General features: G+C 46.3%; 1 protein-coding gene and 1 non-coding gene across 11 annotated transcripts in view; one reads left to right on the forward strand and one right to left on the reverse strand.

Annotated features, from left to right (window-relative positions):
- Nucleotides 1–23,433, forward strand: part of MYLK (myosin light chain kinase) — a 280,320-nt gene that overhangs the window by 70,696 nt on the left and 186,191 nt on the right. Inside the window, exon 3 of one of the 10 annotated variants that reach the window (XM_054551385.2) lies at nt 16,164–16,276. The exons of 6 other annotated variants lie outside the window; for them this stretch is intronic. The gene's annotated coding sequence lies outside the window, so the exon portion shown is untranslated. Of the gene's footprint in view, nt 1–16,163; nt 16,277–18,881; nt 19,082–20,361; nt 20,457–23,433 lie in introns of those variants that run through there. 3 more of the 10 variants (XM_054551387.2, XM_054551386.2, XM_054551388.2) reach the window with 3 other exon arrangements.
- Nucleotides 3,992–4,122, reverse strand: LOC112132894 (small nucleolar RNA SNORA5). The gene has a single exon (XR_002914596.2). It is a non-coding gene; the product is annotated as a small nucleolar RNA SNORA5 (small nucleolar RNA).

Raw genomic sequence — 23,433 nt, forward strand, 5'->3', positions numbered from 1 at the left:
GGGGAGGCATATCATGGCTCAGCAAAAACCATTTCTTGAATAATACAGTGCCCCCTGACATCATATGGGAATGGACTACCTGTGAGGGTGGTAACTCAGTAGTTACCTTTCAGAGATGTGCTGTCTGGGCTCTGTCAAGGTCCCCACAATAAGCCCCTGTAGGAGCTGGGCAATGGAAGAGGATGGCCCTAATGAGGTTCTCTAGACCTTTCCTAAGAGAGCTGACCCTGCTAACAGTGACCTGAACTCCTTCCCCTGCCATGCCCCCTTCCCTTCTTGGAGCCTCAGGCCTCAGGTCTGTTGGACATGCGCAGAGATGGTTTCTGCATGTGTGAGGAGGGTGTCTTACCTCTTGAGAATCCAGGACCACCCTAAGGATCTGGAGGAGTTAGTGCTGCAGCTCCTCGCACTCTCAGGCCTGCTCTATTTTTGGTTCCTTACCTGCTATCAGCCTGTAATCACCAGCCTCATGGCTCAGCTATACCCTGGCAAATCTCATTGCACACATTAGGCCCACTGTTGGCCAGTTTGGGACAGAATAAGATTCTATAGTTCTGTGATTCACTCTTTTCCTTGTCAAGCAGCCCAAGCTTTAAAAAGCAAGTGGGAACAGGTAGTTGGGCCAGTGCTGCTCTGTGATGACCTGGCTATGGCCCCCTGACAACTCCCCTGGTATAGCTGTCGGCCTGGGCTGAGCAGATCTGATCCAGATGCAGGCCCAGAGGGGAACCCTGGGCAGGTAGGGAAAGGAATTTGGGGAGATGGTAAGAAACAGGAATGGTGGCAACTGGCTTCACAGTATATGTTCCATTCTCCTAGAAACGGCCTCTGCTGGGGGCTAAAGACTCCCCAGAAGTAGTCTTAATTAGTCTGTGGACATCTTTAAAAGAATCTCATTTTCATCAAAGGGTTTTAAAGAGTGATGCTTAGCCCAGTGTAAAGGGCATAGTCAAGATCTGATCCTGAAATAATGTCTCTGCTATCCTAGATGTCAGGAGAAACTAAAAATATCCTCATAACCTGAGGAATTCTTGGTTTATTGCACCCATCTCTTTTCCCTCTGAACATCCTTCCAGAAAGTGAGAGAGTGAGGAAGTGAGCCAAGAAGCTTTAATTACCCAATCTGCTGACATTATTTTATCTGCGCCACTGATATTAAATCTGCACAGCATTCCACTTAAATCTCAGTGCTAACAGCAGCCTCTACAAACTTGGGCCTTTGTCCTTCTGCTGGCTGTGGCCCATGCTCTGTTTCCCACCCTACTGCACCCTCTCTTAGACTTCTTAAATTCCGAAGCTCTCTGTGGTACCGGAAATGATCTGTCTGTGGAATGTCCATACTTCAGGAAAGTCCCCAATCTGTGTGTGCTTATTCCCAAATTCTGCTCCCCCCAACTCAGCCTGGCTGTTTGTGGTTGAGTTCTGGCACGTGCCCATCATTACAGAAACCTGGATTTGGTAGGGGCATTGTGCCATATTTCTATTGTTGGCATCTTTGGAGAAGGAGGAGAAAGTCTGTCTAGTTTTTTTCCCTCTCTTTTATGTACAAATGAAAATTTCTGTCTTATGTTATTAACTTTTCTGGCCAACCAGTCAAATACATCTTCAATTTCAGATTGGTTCCCTGTAGTGTGGAAGTTTTCTCCTGGTTTAATGTTGACTCTGTCGCCTAATAGCTGGTTCATTTAGCACCTGATTGGTGCTATGGTTATAGCTGCAACAGGTCACATTTAAGGAGGGCTTCCAGGGAACCAGCACTGTGTTGAGGACTTCAATCCTCATGACCTCTGGGACAAGTGCTGTTACCATCTTCCCCCTATTATAGGGAGGACGTGAGCTGAAAGAGGTCCAAGAACTTTGCTGAAGGTCTTGCAGCAGAGCTGGAGCTGGAAGCCAGGCAGTGTGGTGCCAGAGCTGGCTGACTTCAACGCCTACTTCATGCTTCCATGCATGCATACATATGCCATACATACATATGCCATACATACATATGCCATACATCATACATATGGGAGACCCATAGGATGTATGCCATCAATGCATACTGATGTGCACACGAGTGCTCCCACCATCCTCCCAGGAAGTGTTGATATCATTATAAAACTCTGTCCTCAGCAAGTGTGTATTAAGAACTTACTGTGTGCAGATCCAAAGATGTACAAACCCAGGTCCTGCTCATAGGCATTGCAGCTGGGGAGACAAGGCCTTGATCTGCAGAATCTGAGCTGGGCTGAGCAGGGGAAGCTTCATCTGTTTTGTTCACTGCTATGTCTCCAGGGACTATTATAGCACCTGGCAGGTAGTAAGCTCTCAAAAACGTGATGAATGAACAAACTTCTAATTAAACAAAGCCATTTACATTTTTACAAATAAATGAAAGAACATGTGAATTTCTAAAAAGTTTGAAGGACATAAACTGAGATTAGAGGACAGCCTTTTAAATTATATACATTAAGCTGTATAAAAAGCTCCCCATGTTGTCCTCATTTTTCTTACTTTTCATAGATTGGTGGGCACGATGTGACGGATGGGGTGCTTGTGGACCCATGTCATAGATAGGGCTTTAGAGGCTCTTAGATCCTGCTGGGTGGGGAGGGCTTAGAGAAGAGATCGACCTTGAGGTTGGAGTAGGACTCAGCTGGGTGGAAAAGACCGTGGGAGGCATTCCAGAGCTGCCCCCACTGGCAGGATTATACTGGAGAGGGCAGAAGCCTCATGTTTTGCTTGATAGCAATCGTTTTGAACTTCACGACTTCTCGAAGCTTGGATCCTTTTCTGTCTTACTCAATACTTGCCTCACTTCCCAAGACTTGCCTAACTTGGTTGGGTATCTAAGTGTACACCCCTTCAAACCATGTAGGAATCCCTGGACCTGATACTTGCCTGAATTCTGGCACCAGATCAAGAAGAACAAGCTTAAACGGAGGCTGAGGCAGGAGAGTAAAATACTGGGGAGCCACAAGTCAGCACCAGGCAAGTTGACAGGAATCAAGAGGACCTGGATGCAAGAGCCATAAAATCCCATGCACTCTGACTCAGTAATTGAAGTTCTTGAAATGTATCTTGGGGAAATAATCCAAAGGATTATTATGGAAATAAAGGGGCCAGGTGTGGTGGCTCATGCCTGTAATCCCAGCGCTTTGGGAGGCCAAGGTGGGTGGAGGTCAGGAGTTCAAGACCAGCCTGACCAACAAGGGGAAACTCTGTCTCTACTAAAAATACAAAAATTAGCCAGGTATGGTGTCAGGTGCCTGTAGTCCTAGCTACTCGGGAGGCTGAGACAGGAGACTTGCTTGAACCTGGGAGGTGGAGGTTGCAGTGAGCCGAGATTGCACCACTGTACTCCAGCTTGGGTAGCAGAATGAGACTCCATCTAAAAAAAAAAAAAAAAAGAAAAAGAAAGAAATAAAGGATCAGTTTATGTCCATGAAACTGTTTGTTTGTTTTAATGAAATTGGAAGCAACCTAAATAGTAAATGACAGGGGCATCATTAAGTTTTGGCTTGTCTACTTGCTAGAATATTATACAGTCACTGAAAATAAGATTTATGAAGAGTGTTCCATATCTGAGGAAAAGCATGAAAAATGAAGGCAATGATAATTTGTATATATAATTTTATTTTTAAAAGTACATACATAGAAACAGATTGGAAAAATATTACAGAAAATTATAGTATTTATATTGGGGGAAAAGTCATTTGTAATCCTACTCACAACCAAACTTTTAGCCAGTATTGTTTATTTGTTTATGAATGACAAAAGATGATGAGACAAGGGAACTCGGGTGAGTTCAACATTCCTGTAAAGAGTCGGAAACCAAGACACTGTCTGTCTAGCAAAGGAGTAAGGACAGCTATGAGAACATGTCCAAAATAACCCGGAGTGTGAAATAACAGGTTCCTGGACAGAGGGCACATGAAGCCTGAGCTTGGCCGGAATAGGGTGAATGTGGCCAGGGAAGACACCTTTGTCTTTTGTTTTTCTAGAGGCTTGGTATCTGTAATCAAATTTATCCCTGAGCCCGAGACACAGGAACAGGGCCCATGAGTCAGTGTTTCTGTGGCAGCCTTCTGGGTCAGTGCCTACACAGGCAGGGCAGGCACCAAATTTGACACAGCTGCATGGGGAAGATATCTTTGAAGTCATGTCTTGTGTCTAGACTTAGGGAGACATGGGCGTGATTAGGGTAGAGGTGGCCCCAGTTCCCCTGAATAGTCCCAGCATGAGTATTCAAAGAGCCCTTTCCATTCTCAAGAGCTCTCATTTGGATAATATGTTATGTGGTCACCCTAATTATTGAAAGGGAGGTTGGAGGACATTCTGGGTTGATGACAATTGCTCTGTTGGTTGCCTCTAGTGCTTAAGAGGCCATGAATTGTCCGGGTGTGGTGGCTCATGCCTGTAATCCCAGCACTTTGGGACGCTGAGGCAGGCAGATTGCTTGAGGTTGGGAGTTCGAGCCCAGCCTGGCTAACATGGTGAAACCCCGTCTCTACTAAAAATACAAAAATTAGCCTGGCATGGTGGCACACGTCTGTAATCCCAGCAACTCGGGAGGCTGAGGCAGGAGAATTGCTTGAACCCGGGAGGTGGAGGTTGCAGTGAGCTGAGATCACGTCACTGCATTCCAGCCTGGGCAACAGAGCAAGACTCCACCTCAAAAAAAAAAAAAAAAAAAAAAGAGAAAAAAGAAAAAAAGAAAAGAAAAGAGAGAGAGAGAGAGAGTGAATTAAGATTCCCTGATGCAGAGGTGGGCCCAGCCTGATGGAGAAGTGGCCCAGGTGTTGTAGATGAATACAGTTCTGCTATCTATCCTGATTAAGATAACCAAGTAATTATTCCCAAGCTGCCCCAGCATGTGGCTAGAATTCATATTTAACTTTGACCCAAGAGCCCCTTTTCCCCTTGCAGTCTTCCTGCCCCATCCCACAAACCTGGTACATGACCATTAAAATCTCAATAAGCAGAAGCTTAAGTGAGGGTAAATAATTTGCCAGCTGAACTTTCCCCTATTTGCAACCTTTTAGCATTAGCAAGTTCTTGACTTTTCATGAAAAAGCCCTGGTATGGCTAGTGCAAAAATCAGTTCAAATGGTAGAGGATGATAACTTTAAGCAGATAGGGACTTGGCCTGAGTGGGCTCTGTTTACTTCCTGCTGTCTGCCCTTTCTTCCATCGGCTCTGTCAAGGCACGCTTTTTGGGAACCCCATTACTGAGCAGACTGCCAAGTTGACCATCAGTGATCTAGCCTGGGAGCCAAGCCTAGGTTCATCTTGCAAGAAAAGTGGGGTGGGATTGTGGAGAAGGCCCCCTCCCCTGTGCCCACAGGAGGATTGGTGTGACCCTAAGTGCCCCAATATGCCTGGCTGGACATCTTGGGAGCACTGGGAAACAGAAGGTAAAGACCTTCACACAGTATCTCCTCATAGACAGCCTCAGCTCAGTGGGGCCCCCAATCAACGGAGAAGCCATAACAGGCACAGCTGACTGGATGTGTGAACAAACAGATTAACAGTTCAGGGATTGCCAAAGTAAAGAGACATCTAGATCTTTCATAGACATTTTGTTCAGTTGGTTGGTTGAGGGGCACAGGTGACAAGTGTTGGGGCAAACTCTGGCTTTTCCTGGACTTAAGCAGGAAATTACCTTTTGGCACCTGGACACTGTTTTAAGTCTCTAGTTAAGAGAGAAGGGGAAACCACCATCTCACTCAAGAGAGAACGCTCTGCTTTAGAGGCCAGGCTAGATATGGAATTGGCTGGTATCTGTGGAGAGGACACCTGAGCAAGCATGGGCTAATGTCAAACCATAGCTCCCTAGAGAGGTTGGGTGGGGAAACCTGACTTTCAATGGGGGAAAAAGTACCACTGCAAAGTCTTAAACTGAAACAGGTGTAAGCAAGATGGTTCTGACTGCCCCTCATTTGGTTTAAGCTTACATCACAAGGAACAGGTGCTGTCAATAATGAATTCAATTTTTCTCTTGAGCCCAGAAGCAGAGAGGGATGAAGCCACTAAGGTGACAGAACCCAGCCCTGACTAATAGGTATGAGGGGGAACAGAACTGGGGGGCAAGAGTTCTTCAGTGTGGGCGTCCTGAATCTCTATCGCTGACTCTGAGAAGTCCCAGGGGTCTGCTTTCTCTAAGAACAGTTCCATATTGGGTAATGACAAAAAACCAGAGTGAGATTAAAAATGGATTCTTCATATTGAGCGTTAATGATAAAAGCTCCAGGTGATAGCATTCTGTTCAACGTTATAGAACTGTTAGAAATGGTGGTTAGTAATTAGAAGTGAATTGTTAATTTAATAGATATGGTTTTATAGAAAGATGATACAAATACGTACGTGAAGTACTGCTTCCTGGCCTAATGAATCATACCTGGAGGGGCCTACCTGGCTGGCTGCTGTGTCTACCGGGTAGAAGCTTACCTAAATTGCTTGAAAGAAAATGTTCTGGCACTAGAATTGCCATTTCAAAGCTTTACAAGGATGGTAAACAACATACTGCTCTTCAGAGCACTATACCAATCTTGTTATTGTTGGCGAGAGAGAGCATCTAACACTCAATAAATGCTAGGCACTCCAGGCTGCATGCTAAAAAAAAATGAACTGCCGCCTTTGTTTAGCACAGTGTCCCCAGTAGGGTGTGGAATTTCAAGTTCAGGAGTAGACAAGCATGAAGGGTTTTAGGGCCTTTGAACAGGCCAATGCCCCATTGGCTTTTTAATTTTCCATCCCACTTTCCTGGCTCCTGGGGCTCTATTTTTCTCTTTGATAATCTGTTTTCTCCAATAGGATTCCAAATTCCCTATTGGAAGTTGAGCCTCATATGCTCAAGGCCCGTTCTCCCTGAGCCAGGTATGAGTGCAGCTAATAGCTGATGGTGGTCCATTGATCTCCCTGTTGGCCCTGCATCTGCCTGTACTTCCCCCTTGTAGCTGATGGAGGATCCTGTGTGGAAGTGCTCCCTCACCCCAAGTGCAAATGGCTCCCTGTTTCAGAGAGGGTTTAGAGGGGACACGCACTTTCTCCTCTCCACTGGGAACCCGCTGAGCTGACACCTCCGAGCAGAAGTTCCTCCTTGTGTTCCTGCTGATGGGCTGTGCTCTCAGTTGGTCATTGGTTTTCTCCATGCCTTCTCCAGGTTCCCAGAGGTCACCATTTTCTTTCTAGTTAGCCCCACTCTAGAAGAGATTTAGGTCTGGGAGAAGAGGAGAAACATGTGTTAGCCTCATTAGTATTTTTGGTGAAGTGTGAGGAGAAAAAGGTAGCCATGATTGCTAGAAAAATGAGACTGTTAAGGGAGAAAAGTGTGTCAATCTCCGTTATCACCCATCATTGCAGATGGCAAAAATCAGTTGTTCTCAGCAACATCACTGACTGCCCTGCAGAGACCCTGGAAATGGAGGGTGTCCTTTGGGAGATAGGCAGGGCATGGTGTGGAAGGGCCTGTGTGAGTCACATGAGGACAGCCAAGGGTCTGACTGGACTCCCGGCCAGTCCTGCCATAGGCATTGCACGCAGCTGGTGCTTAAGAGGGCTCACCTGCCTACCTGAGGAGCACGACAGGGAAGGTGAGAACTGTCCTGAACCTGTTGGGGGGATTGTTCATCTAGAAGAGACATAACTGGCATCCCCATTGGCAGAGCCAGGGCCAGGCTTAGAGCATCAGGTCAAGGCTGCATGGACTTTGGTCAGCTCAGCTTTAAAGAGCTGTGGCTAGAGGAGAGACTCCAGCAACCTGCAGACCAGCTCAGGGGAATGTCAGGGGAGTGAGGGGCTGGGTGGCTAGGAAACAGGCAGGTGACCACGAGCTCCTTGCTCTCTTCTTGTCTGCCTCTTCTCCAGTAGGCTGAGGGTTTCCGAGGTCCAGGGGCCTCCTCAGAGCCATAGTGAGGAATATGCCCCTTCCAAGGCCGCTCCCTGAGTCTCAGTCTTCCCTAACTTCTCTAGGGAGTTGCTGGAGTCTCTCCTGTAGCCACAGCTCTTTAAAGCTGAGCTGACCGAAGTCCACGCAGCCTTGACCTGATGCTCTAAGCCTGGCCCTGGCTCTGCCAATGGGGATGCCAGTTGTGTCTCTTCTAGATGAACAATCCCCGCAACGAGTTCAGGACAGTTCTCACCTTCCCTGTCGTGCTCCTCAGGTATATTGCTGTGATTCCTTCCTCCCAGCTGGCTGGGATGGAGCTGGATTTGGTCCCTGCTGAATCTCAGAATCTAGATTGGAGCAGCAGTTGCTTGAATATTCAATGAATACTTGAAGGCAACGACAGAGAAGGTGAGAAGTGTCCTGAGCCTGTCTGGGGGGACTGTTCATCTAGAAGAGACACAACTGTCATCCCCATTGGCAGAGCCAGGGCCAGGCTTAGAGCTGGCTTACATTTCCTCATTTTGTATTCTATTGAATGCCAGAAATGAAGCAGAGAGGGCTGAACCCTGACACAGTGGGCCGGCCCAAGCCTGAGATTGAGTCCCAGAAAGGCCCAGGCTCAACAGGCGCCAGCTCCAGACCCAGGGCCACCCTGCTCACCCATGGCCCACAGGGGGATGCAGATTGAACTCTTCATTTCAGAGAGTGGCCACCTCAATTGGGAAGGGAAGCAGGGGCAGGGGAGGAGAGGAACGTCACAGGGAGACTATGGGAACCGTGGGAAACACGGCCATTCTGTCCTGAGGTCTGGGGTTGGGGCCTATGTCTGCATTTCACCTACAGCGCTTATGTCATTGTGTTGGGAGGAGGTAGTTGAACCTCTCACCTTATTTATAGTCCTAGCGGGTATTGTGGGCACTCAGTAAATACACAGTGATGGGTGTGTGGACAGGTTATGAGTTCTGAGCTAGGCCCTAGTTCTTCCTGCTCTGCTGAGAGCACAAACCTGATAAAGCTTGAGAACCATGATCAGGTAAACTGTTCGAAATAGTCAGGAGAGTCCCATCTTCTCAATCCTTTTGTCCAGCTGTGGAGTAGGCCTTTTAGACAAACAACAGTGGCCTAAGAAGTTGGAATATGGAAGAGGATTCCTATGTATAAGAACCGCAGGAAATAATGAACTTCTGGAATTTCCTTGCTGAGAGGGCTGTGTGTTGTGGCTGTGGCATTTGGCTACTGCGTGTATGTCCTATTTCCTGTAATACAAGGCTTAGCTCATCACTAGCAGACTGACAAGCTAGTCTCAGAAGCAGGGCAACTGGGATTGTCAAATGGGTTTCCTTAGTATGCTTCATCCTGCCTACTGGTGAGAGGTTTAGGATACTGTGTCTGAGCTGCTGTCTGCAGAGCAGAGTGTGCGAGTGGCTCTGCGGGTGCTGGAGCTCACAGAGAGACTGCCAGGATGTGCACCTAAGATTATATGTTTAGAGGTCTTCTTTTTGTTTGTTTGTTTTTGTTTTTTGAGACAAAGTTTCACTCTCGTTTCCCAGGCTGGAGTGCAATGGCGCAATCTTGGCTCACTGCAACCTCCGCCTCCTGGGTTCAAGCGATTCTCCTGCCTCAGCCTCCCAAGTAGCTGGGATTACAGGCACCTGCCACCACGCCCGGCTACCTTTTTGTATTTTTAATAGAGATGGGGTTTCACCATGTTGGCCAGGCTGGTCTCGAACTCCTGACCTCAAGTGATCCACCTACCTTGGCCTCCCAAAGTGCTGGGATTACAGGTGTGAGCCACCACACCTGCCCTGTTTAGAGGTCTTCTAACCCCAGAGAGGTTAGGACACTCCCTCAGGGCCTCACTGTTAGCAGACCCTGTCCCTGAAATTTTGTGGCCGTAAGTCAGTTTCTTCTCTGTAGGCCTTGGTTTTCTTATCTATAGACTGAGAAGGGGTGAGCCAAGGGCTGTCTGAGTTCTGTGATTGTGTGCAATCTAGCGGCAGATCCAGGACAGGACACCAGGACCTTTGAACTCCAGTCCACTCCCAGCTCTTCCATGTGGCATCTCTAACAATGTGACCTTGTCACCAAGGGTCTGAAGCCTGGAATCAGAGACCTGGGTTCAAATCCAGTTGATAATAAGTAGCTGTTACTTATTAGCTTTGAGAACTTTGGCTACTATTACTCAACTTCTGAGTCCTTCCTTTATCTTTAAGATGAAAGTAATACAGTTTGTATCTTATAGAATTACTTTGAAAATTACAGTAAACTTAGATAAAGCCCTCAGTACAGTACCTAGTCCTCAATAAGCATTCAATAAATGGGTTGTTTGTATTAGTGACAATCGATGTGTGGTTCAGTCACTGCACTTGTCTGGACCTTAGGCTTCCTTTCTGTAATTGGACCAGTGCTTCTCTGACTTAGCCATCCCTGAGGACAGTAGAGAAAGGGCATGTATTCTAGGGTTAGGGGCTTGGGGTGTAGCCTGTAGCAGCTTGCAGAAAGCCTGGCATTTCTTTGAATTCCTATTTATTTGTAAAATCTACTTACAGTTGGTATCCTATACAATGATCTGAATTTTTTGGTTGTAATATAAAAATGCTTCACCCAAATCTTTGAGTACAGTTGATGTTCTAGGGTGAGGTAGCCTCAAATATCCCAAAGGGCATACAGCCACACCCTGTGGGCTGGAGGTGGGATTGAAAGTAGTTTCAAAGGTCCCTTCCAGCTCTGAAATTCCAGGCACCTAGAGTAAGTGAGTCTCATCCTCAGAGGACCTAAGGTTGGTACCAAAGAATTCTAAAGGAACCTGAGAAGTGGAATCCCTGTGCCCTGCCCCTGGTGAGAATGGACAGGGCTGGGTGGAAGTGGAACTAGCAGAAACAGGGAGAGAGACAGCCCTCTGCAGTGAAGGGTGAAGGAGGCTGGAGGAAGAGCCGGGCTGTGTCTGGGCCTGACTGTCAGCCCTTGGGCTGATGACCCTGGCAGGGTTGGCTTGGCAGCTCTCCACCTCCCCAGGTAATTTCCAGGAAACACTAAGCCATTGTTTCTCATCCACAGCTGGAGACTGTCTGGGGAGGAGCCCTCATATCTCAGGAGGGCAGAGAGGGCAGGGGGTGAACTGCATGTGGAAACATAGAGCTTGTCACACTGCCAAGGCCTCCTGGCTGTTCTGATGCAGCACCTAAGGCTGGGGTCTGGGCTTGTGCCCAGCCAGTGGGAGGAGAGTTGAGGGAGTCTGGAGAAGGGCAGCAAGTTTTTGGAGAGAACACAGAGATTTCTGGCCTGTGAATGGGAACAATCTCTAACTACATTCTTGGAACCTCTCTGTGCGTGGGGAAAGACTATCTGCTGATGGTGGTGTCAGCCTTGCACAAATTTGCCAGTATGCATGGTCTCTTCCTCAGGCATGAGAGATTCAAATGAAGTCACCCCGTTTGTTTAGGGCAAATGTAAGGATTTTCCCTGGGCAAGGGACTGATGACTTAGTCAAATTCATACTCAGCAGATGTCATGACAATAAAAATCTAAGGGGATATCAATACATTTGTTACACTGGAAATTTCCTGTTGTGTAAGGTATTTGTTATAATAAGATTTAACATAGCTTTTTTTTTGGTGGGAGAGGGTGGAGTTTCACTCCATTGCCCAGGCTGGAGTGCAGTGGCACTGTCTCAGCCCACTGCAACCTCTGCCTCCCGGGTTCAAGAGATTCTCCTGCCTCAGCCTCCAGAGTAGCTGGGATTACAGGTGCCTGCCACCACACCCAGCTGACTTTTGTATTTTTGATAGAGAGGAGGTTTCACAATGTTAGCCAGGGTGGTCATGAACTCCTGACCTCAGGTCATGCCCCCGCCTTGGCCTTCCAAAGTGCTGGGATCACAGGTGTGAGCCACCACGCCCGGCCATAAGATTTAACATATCTTGATAAACCCTTTCTAAGCATGTCGCCAAGTTGGATTTGAAGTTCAGAAGGACTGGATTCCAGTACTGCTTTATGAACTATATGACCTTAGGCAAGACTTACCTTGTCTTTAAGCTTCAGGTGTTCCATCCATAAAGTGGTGCTATAAAATATCTCAGTATGTTGGCCAGGCACAGTGGTTCACGCCTGTAATCCCAGCACTTTGGGAGGCCGAGGTGGGTGGATCACCTGAGGTCAGGAGTTCGAGACCAGCCTGGCCAACATGCTGAAACCCCGTCTCTACTAAAAATACAAAAAAATTAGCCAGGTGTAGTGGTGTGCACCTGTAATCCCAGCTACTCCGGAGGCTAAAGCAGGAGAATCACTTGAACCCAGGATGTGGAGGTTGCATTGAGCCGAGATCATGCCATTGTACTTCAGCCTGGGTGACAAGAGCAAGACTCCATCTCAAAAAATAAATAAATAAATAAATAATATCTTAGTATGTTGTGAAGTTGAAATGGGATATTGATTAGGAAAGTATTTCATAAGTTGTTAAATAAGTAGCTAAATGTTCATTTTAAGTAAAAACCCTTTTGGTAACATTAGCTAAGCATCACCATCCTCTAGGCCCTCCACAAGCTAGTCTCAATCAATGTAATGACTATTTTTCAACATTTCTCTTGACCCATCCCTTTACCAGATGAGTTTCCTTGCTCTTATATACAAGCACCACCATCTCCCTAGATCAGCTCTATACTGGAGGGCTCACCTGCTTAGATTACCATGGCCTGTTCTCTGTGCTTTACCAGCTTCAGAGATCTCAACTCAGTCTTTGAAGATATATTGGTCCACTCTGGACCCTAGTTTCCTCATCCATAAAATAGGGGAGCGGACTACATGATTTAGGTTCTCTTTCATCCCTGACATTCTGCAGTCCAGCCATGTTTCAGTGTGCAAACAGTAACCTAGAATCTGAGAAGATGAGAGCAATGCATATTGTCCAACCAATTATAAGTAATTGATTTAAAAAAGCAATTTAAAAGCATGAATTAAAAAATAAAATAAAAATAAAAGCATGAATTAATAATCTGTTCCTTGTGATATATAGGGCGACGTTTGTAGCAATATTTAAATGAACTAAAACATTTAAGTGAAATGTGATACCTGAGTCTTCATCATAACTGACTTTATCAAATTGTTACCATTTGTTGAGTGCTTGCTACATGCCAGACATGGTTAGAAATTACCTATTACAGTTACAATGAATTGAGTGTTTTGAGTATCTACTTTCTGATAGATGCTTAAAGCTGCTGCTAATCATACTACCCTGCAGATGTACAGATGGGGAAATTGAGGTTTAGAGAAGTTAAGTAAGTCACCCACGGTCATCCAGCCACTGTGTGGCGTAGCAGGGTTCAAGTCTAGGTGTGTGTAACAACAAAGCCTGTGACGTGATGGTTCCACCCCAGTCCTCTGTCTTGCGGTCACCACTGTGCTTCCTCTTAGGTTGTCAATCTGTTGTTACTACTCTCCTAGGACTGGTGGCTACCCCAGCTGTGTTTATGATACAGCTCTAGACTTGACCCTGAATTAGGAATTGGCCCTCTCTCTCTCTAGTTGAGGCAGCCAGCCTGAGAATTGTATGGGAAAAAAACCCTAGATTTTTATGGGAAACACCTCCCCCTAGATTTAGCACCTTTCCTCCTCTGGCGTGTTGGAGAAACCCAGTCTCGACTCCCTCCTCACTTCCCTCCCTGTGCACCTGCCCTCTCCTCTGGGTGCTAACCAAGGGTGAAAGTAAAACTAGAAATCCTTAACACTGTTTGCCAGGCTTTGGGCTTCAGCCACAGGAGGCAGATTGTGTTGATGGATGTAATTAGAAAACTGCAAACCTGCTTCTCAAATCCCAGGTCCCAAAGGAGTTGATAAACCAGGTTGGCTCATGTCTCATTTTCCTTTGCTGTGTCACACGGGGAAGGATTTAGAATAGAAGTATCCCCAGGCCTTTCAGTAATGGAAGCTCGAGTCAACCATGGATGCACCAGAGCCAGACGAGTGATGGCAACTGCCTTTGGCCCCAGGGGGTCCAGCAGGAGCTGCGGACGGCTGGGGCTGGTGACAGTCTTCACTTGATAAGAGTCTGGGATCCTACTGGCAACCATGTCACCGCAGCCCCTCCTGTCAGCAGTGCTTCCTGCTCCCTCTCCCCTTGGAAGACCTGTTCCAGCTGAATGGCTTAGGCTCACATGGAAAGGAGGAGACACACAGAAGCGCCTTCCTTCTTCCCTCTCCTCCAATCAGTCAGGTGTTAGTTGAGTCACAGAGCTAATGTTTTCCCTGGGGAAACAGGCCATGGGACCTGGTGCCTCCCCTAAACTGCATAGAGAGGAGCAGGGGCCACATTTAGAAGCCAGGTCTGCGCAGCTTCTCTCACAGTTCACTTGTGCCCATGACCTCAGAATCTAAGGGTCTTCCTAGCAAAGTATCCTCTGGGGTTGTCCCTTAAGATCATCCCCACAGAACCAGCTCCCTGCAGAAAGCAGACAGGCAGTGTGTATTTCAGGCCATTTTAGACAGAAGGAATGGGATCTACAGTCTGCAGGTAGAGAACCTGCTCACAGCCTGCTCCAGGGAAGCGTGTGATCTGCAGAATCATGAGGTGCATTTCCTTCCTGCACCTTCTTTTCCCAAGTGGGCTTTCCTAGGCTTTGCACAGACCACTGTTGGAGAGGAGGGCAAGGCAGACTCCTGCCACAGAGAGGTGACCCTTTTTACTCCCTCTCCTTTGTGGGTCTCCTCTCAGTCCTGTGACCCTACAGCACCAATAGCACACCCTACTGCCATGGGCTGCCCAAACCCACTTGCTAGCCCTCTCCCCGGCTTCCCTCCCTGTCCCCTGCAAGATTTCTGTTTCAAAATAACTCAAATTACCAAATGCTGGTAGAATTGAGGGAGTGGGAGGGAGAGGAAGAATGAAGTGATTGACAGACAGGGAGTATATTCCATTTACCTTATGAGCAAATGATACTCCCCAACATCCTGCCCCATTAATTTTGCTGTTAATATTTGCCATTCTGCTAAGGGATTAAATGAGTTCTAAGCCACCTTAAGTACTTAGTCTAATGCCTGACAGTAAGTGCTGAGTACATGGCAACTATTATTGGTTCTCGCTTCTTCTCCTTTTTCCCCTGGGATTTTCCCTTAGCTCTTCCAGCCCCAGCTCTTCTCTGGACAGACATCCAATCAGAGGGCTCCACCTGGGAGGTGGCCAGAAGCAGAGGAGCTAGAATCACTGCACAGGTGTGGGTCGGGACTGACCCAGCCCTCAGAGTCTTCCTAGTCTATGCCGCTGTCTCACAGGTGTGCCTCGAGGACCAGGTGTGCCTGCCTGATTTGCCTGCCTGGCGGGCAGCCCTGCGCAGGGAGCCCCAACAGAAGTCTTTTCGGTTGGATAAGCTTTGCCCCCTCTCCTGGGGTCCTGCAGCAGCTCGTCCCTGCCTGGGCTTGGCTCCCCATGCTGGAACCTTTCCTACCTGCCCACATGTCTTGTGGAGAGCTGGTGGCAGTCTTAGAGAAAGGTGCACTAGGACAGGAAATGCCCAGAGAGACCCTTCAGGCCGTGTAGAGAGGACCAGAAAAGGAAGGTGGTTTTCCTGAGATCACACAGCTGGTTTGGGTGGCAGCACCATAATAAGCATGAGAGTCGCTGACTCTTCTGTGCTATCTCACCCTCCAGTGCCATCCGGATTTCTCCTGTGCCCCCTACTTTGAGCAAGGTTGCCTTTATTCTCTGAGCCTCTGACAGAAACTTTAAAATCATAAAAGCAATAACACCATTAGCGATAGCAGCCATCATAGATTCAGCTCCTATTCTGTGTGAGAGACTAGGCTGAGGCCGCTTTTTATGCACGTTGCTGACCCTCGTAAGAATCTTGCAGGTAGGAGGGTATTAGCAGTAGCCCCATTTTGCAGATGAATCAACTAAGATTTTGAGAGATTGTCAATTGCCTCAAGCCACCCTCCTAGGGATTGGAAGCCATGAGCTCGGTTCTTGTTCCCTGAGTCGATTTCCTGGGCTTCGGTGGGCTAACGGTTGTGAGGCTTCCCCTACCTGAGTACTCACACCTCATCTCATAGGGTTTAAAACACAAGGCACAGTTCTGCTTGGCAGAATGGAGTGGGGAGCATGGTATTTGAGAAGGAGACAGTGGTGGTAGGAGTTCAATAAGTATGCTTGATACCCCAAACTTAATCCTGAGGGGGTGAAACCTAAGAATGAAGTGAGTGAACTTTAGGATTATAGCTGGAGTGTGCGTTTTGCTAATTTAGTTGTAAGCAGGGCTCTGGTTCTGGCTTTAATTTCTTTTGCATATGACTTGTATTGCAGAAAACTTCTCTCAGCCTGTTCCCATCAAATCCCAAATAAAGCAAGAATTCCAGCAGGAAGAGAACAACTCCAGGAAACCAGGCCTTGCTCCTTCACACTGTGTGTGAGGTTAGGTGTGTGGATTTGATTAGATCTGTGTGCATGTGTCTGTGTGTTGTTGTTGTTGTTGTCATCCCCTTTTAAGAAAATTTAAAAATAACTTTCTGCCAAAGATGTGGGCACCAGGGTTGTGTTGCTGAGCAGACATGCTCCTCCCACCCATGGTCTGCTGCTCTGCTGATGTGGCCCAGCTGATGTGGGCAGCTTGTCTGCCTGCAGAAGCCCAGCCTCTCCTTTAATGTGTCTTGCAAGAGGAAAGGCCCAGGAAGCCATGGGGAGGGAGAGTCTGCCTGGTGGCTCAGGGAAGAATTCAGCTGTTGGGACAAGAGTGGGCTGGCTTTGCGTGCTTTCATGTGGGAACCCAGGGACCTGCATCCAAGTCACTCAAGGATGCCAGCAGGAAGCCCTGAGATTGTACCCAGGGCAGGCTATGATTGTGCCCATTTCACAGCTGGGAAGACTGAGAAACAAAGAGTAGAAAGGATGCAAATCAAAACCATCATGAGGTACCATCTCACATCAGTCAGAATGGCTTTTGTTTAAAAGTCCAAAATAACAGATGTTGGCAAGGCTGTGGAGAAAAAAAGAAAGACACTTATACATTGTTGGTGAGAATGTAAATTAGTCCAGCCACTGGGGCAATTTGGAGATTCCTCAGAGAACTAGGAGTTGAACTACCGTTAGACCCAGCAATCTCATTACTGGGCATATAGTCAAAGAAAAATAAATCATTCTGTCACAAGGACACATACATCTGTATGTTCTTCACAGTGTTATTCCCAATAGCAAAGACATGGAATCAAACTAGGTGCCTATCAATGGTGGAGCAGATAAAGAAAATGTGGCACATATACACCATAGACTATTATGCAGCCATAAAAAAGAATGAAATCATGTCCTTTGCAGCAACATGGGTATAGCTGGAGGCCATTATCCTGAGCAAACTAACACAGAAACAGAAAAACAAATACCACATGTTCTCACTTATAAGTGGAAGCTAAACATGAGGTATACATGAACATAAAAACAGAACAATAGACACTCTAGGGATTGCTAGAGGAGGGAAAAGGGAGGGGAGCAAGGGCTGAAAAACTATCTATTGGGTACTATGCTCCCTACCTGGGTGATGGGTTTAATCATACCCCAAGCCTCAGTATCATGTAATCTACCTTTGTAATAAACCTGCACATGCACTCCCTTACTCTAGAATAAAAGTTTTTTTTAAAGGGAAAATAAAGTAAAAGTTAAAAAATAAAGAAAACCACTTTTCCCTTTCTCCTTGTGTATTTTAAGAAGGACAGAAATGAGAGTAGATGGTAACAGAGAGAATAGGGAGATAGGCTAATGTGGTGGTTCTCAAAATGTGCCCTGGGTGTCCCTGAGACTCTTCCAGGGGCCCTTGAGGTCCAAATTATTTTTGTAAGAAAACATCATTTGCTTTATTTCACTCTTATTCTCTTTCAAGCGTACAGTGGAGTTTTCTAGTAGCTGTGATGCCACAATAGATTGGATGCAAAAGCAGATGTGAAAATTTAGCTGTTTTCTACTAGCCAGACATTAAAGAAATTTGCAAAAAGGAGCAACTCTTCTCATTAAGTTCTTTTTTGTCTTAGAAAATATATTTTTCTCTTAAAATGTTATTTATGTTAGCCTATAATGGGCTTATTGATGTTTTAAAATGAATTAATATTTCCCAGTTTTAATTTCCAATACTGTAAATATTGACAGCAATAACTCACAAACAAAAGCTCTCTGGGGGCCCTCAATACATTTTAGAAGCATAAAGGGGCCCACCCTGAGACAAAAATGTTTGAGAACTACTGGGAAAGCAGGTAGGGGGTCTCCTAGGTGTTAAAAGAATACCAGCTCTTCAAGAATCAGATATGATTCAAGGGAAAACTTAAATTCATGTCATTGCGGATTCGGATGTCCACAGTCTGCCCCAAGGTGTGAGTTGCATAGGATGTTCCTTTGGAACTATGAAAATACCTTCTCTCGCTGGAGGAAAAGGTCTGGACAGGGCATCACCTTGCTGCCTCATTTTAGAGGAGTGCTCCAAGGATCATTCCTGAAGCTCTCCAGGGCTCTGGACCAGTGAGGCAAAGTCGTGCTCAACATGAACACAGTCTGTGGAGTCTGGCCCTCATCAGCGCAATTCCTTATGAGAAACACAGCACAGGAGTTCTCCATCCATCTGCTTGCTGGGCTTGCATCCTGCTCTAGGGATCATAAACAGTGTTTCTTCTGCTTATTGAAGAAAGAGCTGGGTCTCAGGAGGAAATATCTTATGAGCCCTGGGTGGTAATCTCAGGCCAGATGTGCCAAGGGGTTGGAGTGGCATTCCAGGCCAGATGTGGAATTGGGAGAGTGCCCAGCCCCTCCGAGGGCTCAGCTCTCTGCTTGACAGGGTCCTCCCTTTGCTCCACACTCAGATTAGAATCTGCAGCTCTGAACAAGTAAAAATAAAAACCTGTGAGCTTCCACCCCTGGCTCCCCCAGGACTCCATTGAGAGCCTCTGCAGTGGCAGCCAGAGGTTTCAAAGGTCACCCCAGCTGGGCGGATTAGAACAACAGATCTCCCGGACCGGGTGAAGTTGGCTGCTCAGAGGAAGGCAAGTTGCAACATCTGCGAGCAGAGTCAGAACAAAAGCCCCTTAACTTTTTCGGTCTGGCCCTGGGCTCTGTGGCGCCCGGCACTCCTTCGCTCTCCATTCTTGGCTGGACCTTGGACAGGAACCTCTGCAGTACGGTGGTGGTGAAGTGTGGCTGCCTCGCATCCTGACTCATGTGAGAGCTGCCGGGGAAGAAGCCGCGGTAAGGTGTGTCCCGTTCACTGGTGTGTGGCCCTGCCCAGCTTTGCTCCGGTAGGTCACAGCAAGTCAGCCTGGCACAGTCGAGGAGCAGCGCACTCCGGAATTAGGAGTGATTAGAGAACTTGTCAGGATTTGAATGCATTGCAGAGAGGATTAAGGTGGGAGAGCGGAGCTGTCAGTGCCTGGGGCACTTGCACGTGGGTGGTTTTGCTGCCTCTGATGTGTGCCATTGTTGGAGGTAGGGTTCACGGTAGACTGCGGAGCCTGCTTGGGAGCCCCTCCCTCTAGGGAAGGTATGGTATTTCCAAGATGCCCGGCAAACTGACCAGGTGCTTCAAGACAATGATCATTTAAAATGTGTACACTTTGGGTAGGGAAGGGGACAACTGGTTTCTCTAAACTTGTTCTGTGGTATTACTTGAGCCCTGATTTTTTAAACTTTTTTTCTGAGTCATTTGCCTTATAGTTGCCTTCTCTTTTCGCTATAGTTGAAAGTGTTCCTTTCTGGGTTCAAGAGACAATTTAAAGTGCTTTTGATCAAATTAAAGTCCAATTAACTCAATGCTGCTTCAAATATTTAATAAATTATGTTACTTATGAAAGCCTCATTTAGAGGTGGGCGTTGGCCCAAGCATCATGGGGTGAGGGGTAAGGGGGAGTTTCCAGCTCTTGAAGCACTGCTCTTTTTGACCCTCTCCCCTGTTTTTTTTTACTTCTCTGTGTTTCCCCTTTGATCTGTGTTTAGTTTGTATTGAATAAGACCCCCTAGCTGGGTATGTTTGATTCTAGCCACTGAGCATTGCTCTGCATTAGAGAAATTATTGCAGGAATCACCCAACCTCTCTGGTTTTCTGGATTGGAATATAGTCCAGAGGCTTGACAAGGGATTAGGGAGGAACAAGGTTTGGTCTAATTTACTTTGTTATTAATATTTTTTTCTGATAGAGCATTCCACATATGTCAGTAACCATTAATTGTGTGGCAGGAATCTGTTTATGCTGATGATGGCAGTGGGTGGGGCGATGGGCTGAGGGTGAGCAGAGCTGTTTGGTGTGGCTGGGCTCTGGTCCTGCCCGCATGATAGTTGAGTAACTCTTCCCCACAAAACCGCTTTGCAAGGGACTAGATGTTCCCTTGCTGTATTGATTTGCCTGTTCCTTTTCTAACCTGAAGCCAGACCTCTCCTAGGGATGGATGACTCCCGTCTAATGTGCTGTTGGGATCAAGCAGGTGCATTTTGATGAGAACATCTGGGGCCTTCAGGAGATTTCCATGGACCTCTGATTTTAGATGAAGAGGACTTGCACAGAGGGTCCTGAGCCACTCCTGCCTTCCAGGAGGATCTCACCACTCCTAGCTTCCAGCTCCTCTGAAAGCAAAGGTAGAGAAGAGTCTTGTGTCTTCAAAGCCAGGCCTGACAGCAGAAGGGGGAGGCACATGCTCTGCTCCTCTTCCTCTGTACAACTCCCAACCTTCTGCCTATTGCATCTCTCATTACTGGGGATGGCAAGAAATACCTCATTTGAGATGTGGGGGCCTCCGAGAAGCCAGCAGATTTTGACTTTGTAATCAGACCTTGGTTTGGTTTTCACTTTTTAGCTGTGTGACCTTAGACAGGAGTAGTTGGCTTTCTGAGCCTCTGTGTCTTCATTTGTGAAGGGGTGATCATTAGAACTACTCTTTCTGATTGAGATGGGCGCCCAGCATGATGTCAGCATGTACACCTTGCTTATTAAATGGTGCTGCTAGTACAGACACAAAGGTGCTGCAGGAAGCTGCCCATGGGCCTCAGGCCCTCCTCCCCACCTTCCCAGGGAATTCTGCCATCTGCTTCCTGCTACTGTTTTCCAGTCATCTCACTCAGAGACCCTTGCCTGAAGATAACTGGGGCTTCTTGCTGTCTTTGGTGAAAGGGTCTATATCTATATTCAGGGTGGAGAGCCGGGCATCCCTTTGGGAACTGGATGATAATGATGTTGACGGCCGCTGCTATTGAATGCCTTTTATGCTATATTATGGGTGTTACATACACTCTCATTCAAACCTTCCCTTCAACTTTATGAGGCTGATATGATCATTCCATTTGACAGAGAAAGAGACTGAAGCCAAGAGAGTTGGAGCACCCTGCCTAGCTCACAGCTGGAAAGTGGCTGTGTCCCCGGGTTTGTGGCAGGGTCACAAAAGTCTGATCCTCATGATACCTGTCCCCACCTTCATCCCAAGTCTCCACCTGATCCTGGCTGCACAGTGTATCTGTCACTTCACCTCTGTGGCAGAGGAGGAGGGCACAGGGAGCAGTGTTCTTACTGGGGTAGATATGTGGAATATCAGATGCCCATTCCTTCCCCAGCCCTGTGTTTCTGCGGTCTCCACACAAACACAGAACACACATGCCCCACTCATGTAACTGTTTGCTGCTGTATATCAAGTCTCTAGCTTGGCCCATGGTAGATATTTAGTAAATATATTTTAATTGAGTGAATGAATATATCTTGATGCTTGCCATTAAAATTGTAGTATGACTGCTTTTAAATGGTTCTACAAACATACACTATATGCTATAAATGCTATAGATGCTATAAATATGGCAAAATGTTAATTGTTAAATCTAGGTGATAGGTATTTGGGGTGCTCATTTTATCATTCAAGTCTACTGTTCTGTATGTTTGAAATTTTCCATAATAATTTTTTAAATTGAAAATTTCTATATCATCAAATTCTTATCATTATTTTCCCTGTAAATATGTACCCATAAAACCACCTGGTATTCCACTGTATTTGACCAGTTCTCACTGTTGGATTTTTTAAAATATGGTCTACCTTCTGTCATAAATGATGCAAATAGTGTTCTTATAAATAAATTTTGGGCTGTATCTCTGATTCTTTCCCAATAATATATTTCTAAATGTAGGATTATTGGGAAAAGACATGGACATATTTTTTAGAATCTTTTTACCAAATTGCTTTCCAGAAAGACTACACCAGTTTTTATTCCCCACAGAGAGTATGAACATGCCCATCTCATCATGGTCTCACCAGCAGTATATGTTATGTTTCTTTTTAAGTGTCATTTAAATGAAATGTTTTGGTTCATTTTTTAAAAGTAACAGCTTATTCTTAATTTGCACTCTTGGATTATTGTTGGAGCCAAGCAGTGTTCAGTGGTACATCTTCTGTGCACTGTTCCGGTCATATCATCCGCCCATTGAGCTGTTGGGCTGCTTTCTTCTGATATGTAAAGACCTTTGTTTTGTGCAAACATTTTATTCCAGGTTATCACCCATCTTTTAATCTTGTTGATAGTATTACAGAATATTTTAATTTTATACATTTGTGGTAGTGGCTCTCAACTTTTCCCCTTGTTATCCCAACTTTTACTTTTCCTTTCCCATCAGCCAATTTGACTGCTTACAGGAGGCAAGAGGGCCTAGTGGTTAAGAATAGTGGCTCTGGCGCCAGGTGCTGGGGTTCAAATGCCTGTTCTGCCCCCCTACTAAATGCATGAACTTGGACAAATTTCTCAATCTCACTGTGCCTCAGGTGTCTAATCCATAAAATGGGGATACCAAGATTACCTGTCTTATAGTGCTGTTGTAAGGAGCAAATGAGCTATTTATTATTTATAAAGGGCTTGGAAGAGTTCCCCACATCTAGTAAGTGCTACACAAGTGTTTGCTTTTATTGTTACCTACTGCAGGGAACCTGTGAGTCTTACCATTCGGAAAGGAATTTTGTTTGCAAAGCTAATATCTTATCAGTGAAAGAGAAAGCTGGGTTTATCAAGCAGGGGATGTGCCCTATTACAAATGAGCCTAGTCCCTTTGCTGCTTTCACTTGAACTTCACAAGAGATATCCCCATTTTATTTTTGTTAGAGATTATTAAATTTAAACAAACTAATTACATGCCCCAGAGAGCATTGTTCATTTGTGTCAGCTTACCTGACTCACAGCATAGGACTTAAGTGTGTGACCAGACAGCCAAAGAAAATGAACAGAAAAGCAAATCTAGGAATATGGCTTCTCTTCAGTTCAGCAGATGTGTGTCCCATGTCTGGGCCGGTCACCAGGGATTTTGTGGTAAGAAGTGATCATCAGCCTGGAGCTGTCCCCACCTGCACTTGGAACCTGGGACAGGGACACTTAGGATGTATTCCAGGTGGTGGCAATGGTTGTCCAATGGCCTTGACTGGAGTCCGACCACCTAGCTCTTCTTAACTGCAACATTTTCCCAGCCTGGTTCTTCAGATTTTTCTATGGATTTTGGAAACTCCCCCTGAAACTCCACTATCTTTCCAACAAATCCTTTCTCTGTTTACAAGAGCCAGAGTTAGCTTCTGTTGCTTGCAATCAAGAACTC

The sequence above is a fragment of the Pongo abelii genome, chromosome 2, assembly GCF_028885655.2.
Source record: "Pongo abelii isolate AG06213 chromosome 2, NHGRI_mPonAbe1-v2.0_pri, whole genome shotgun sequence".
Taxonomy (NCBI): domain Eukaryota; kingdom Metazoa; phylum Chordata; class Mammalia; order Primates; family Hominidae; genus Pongo; species Pongo abelii.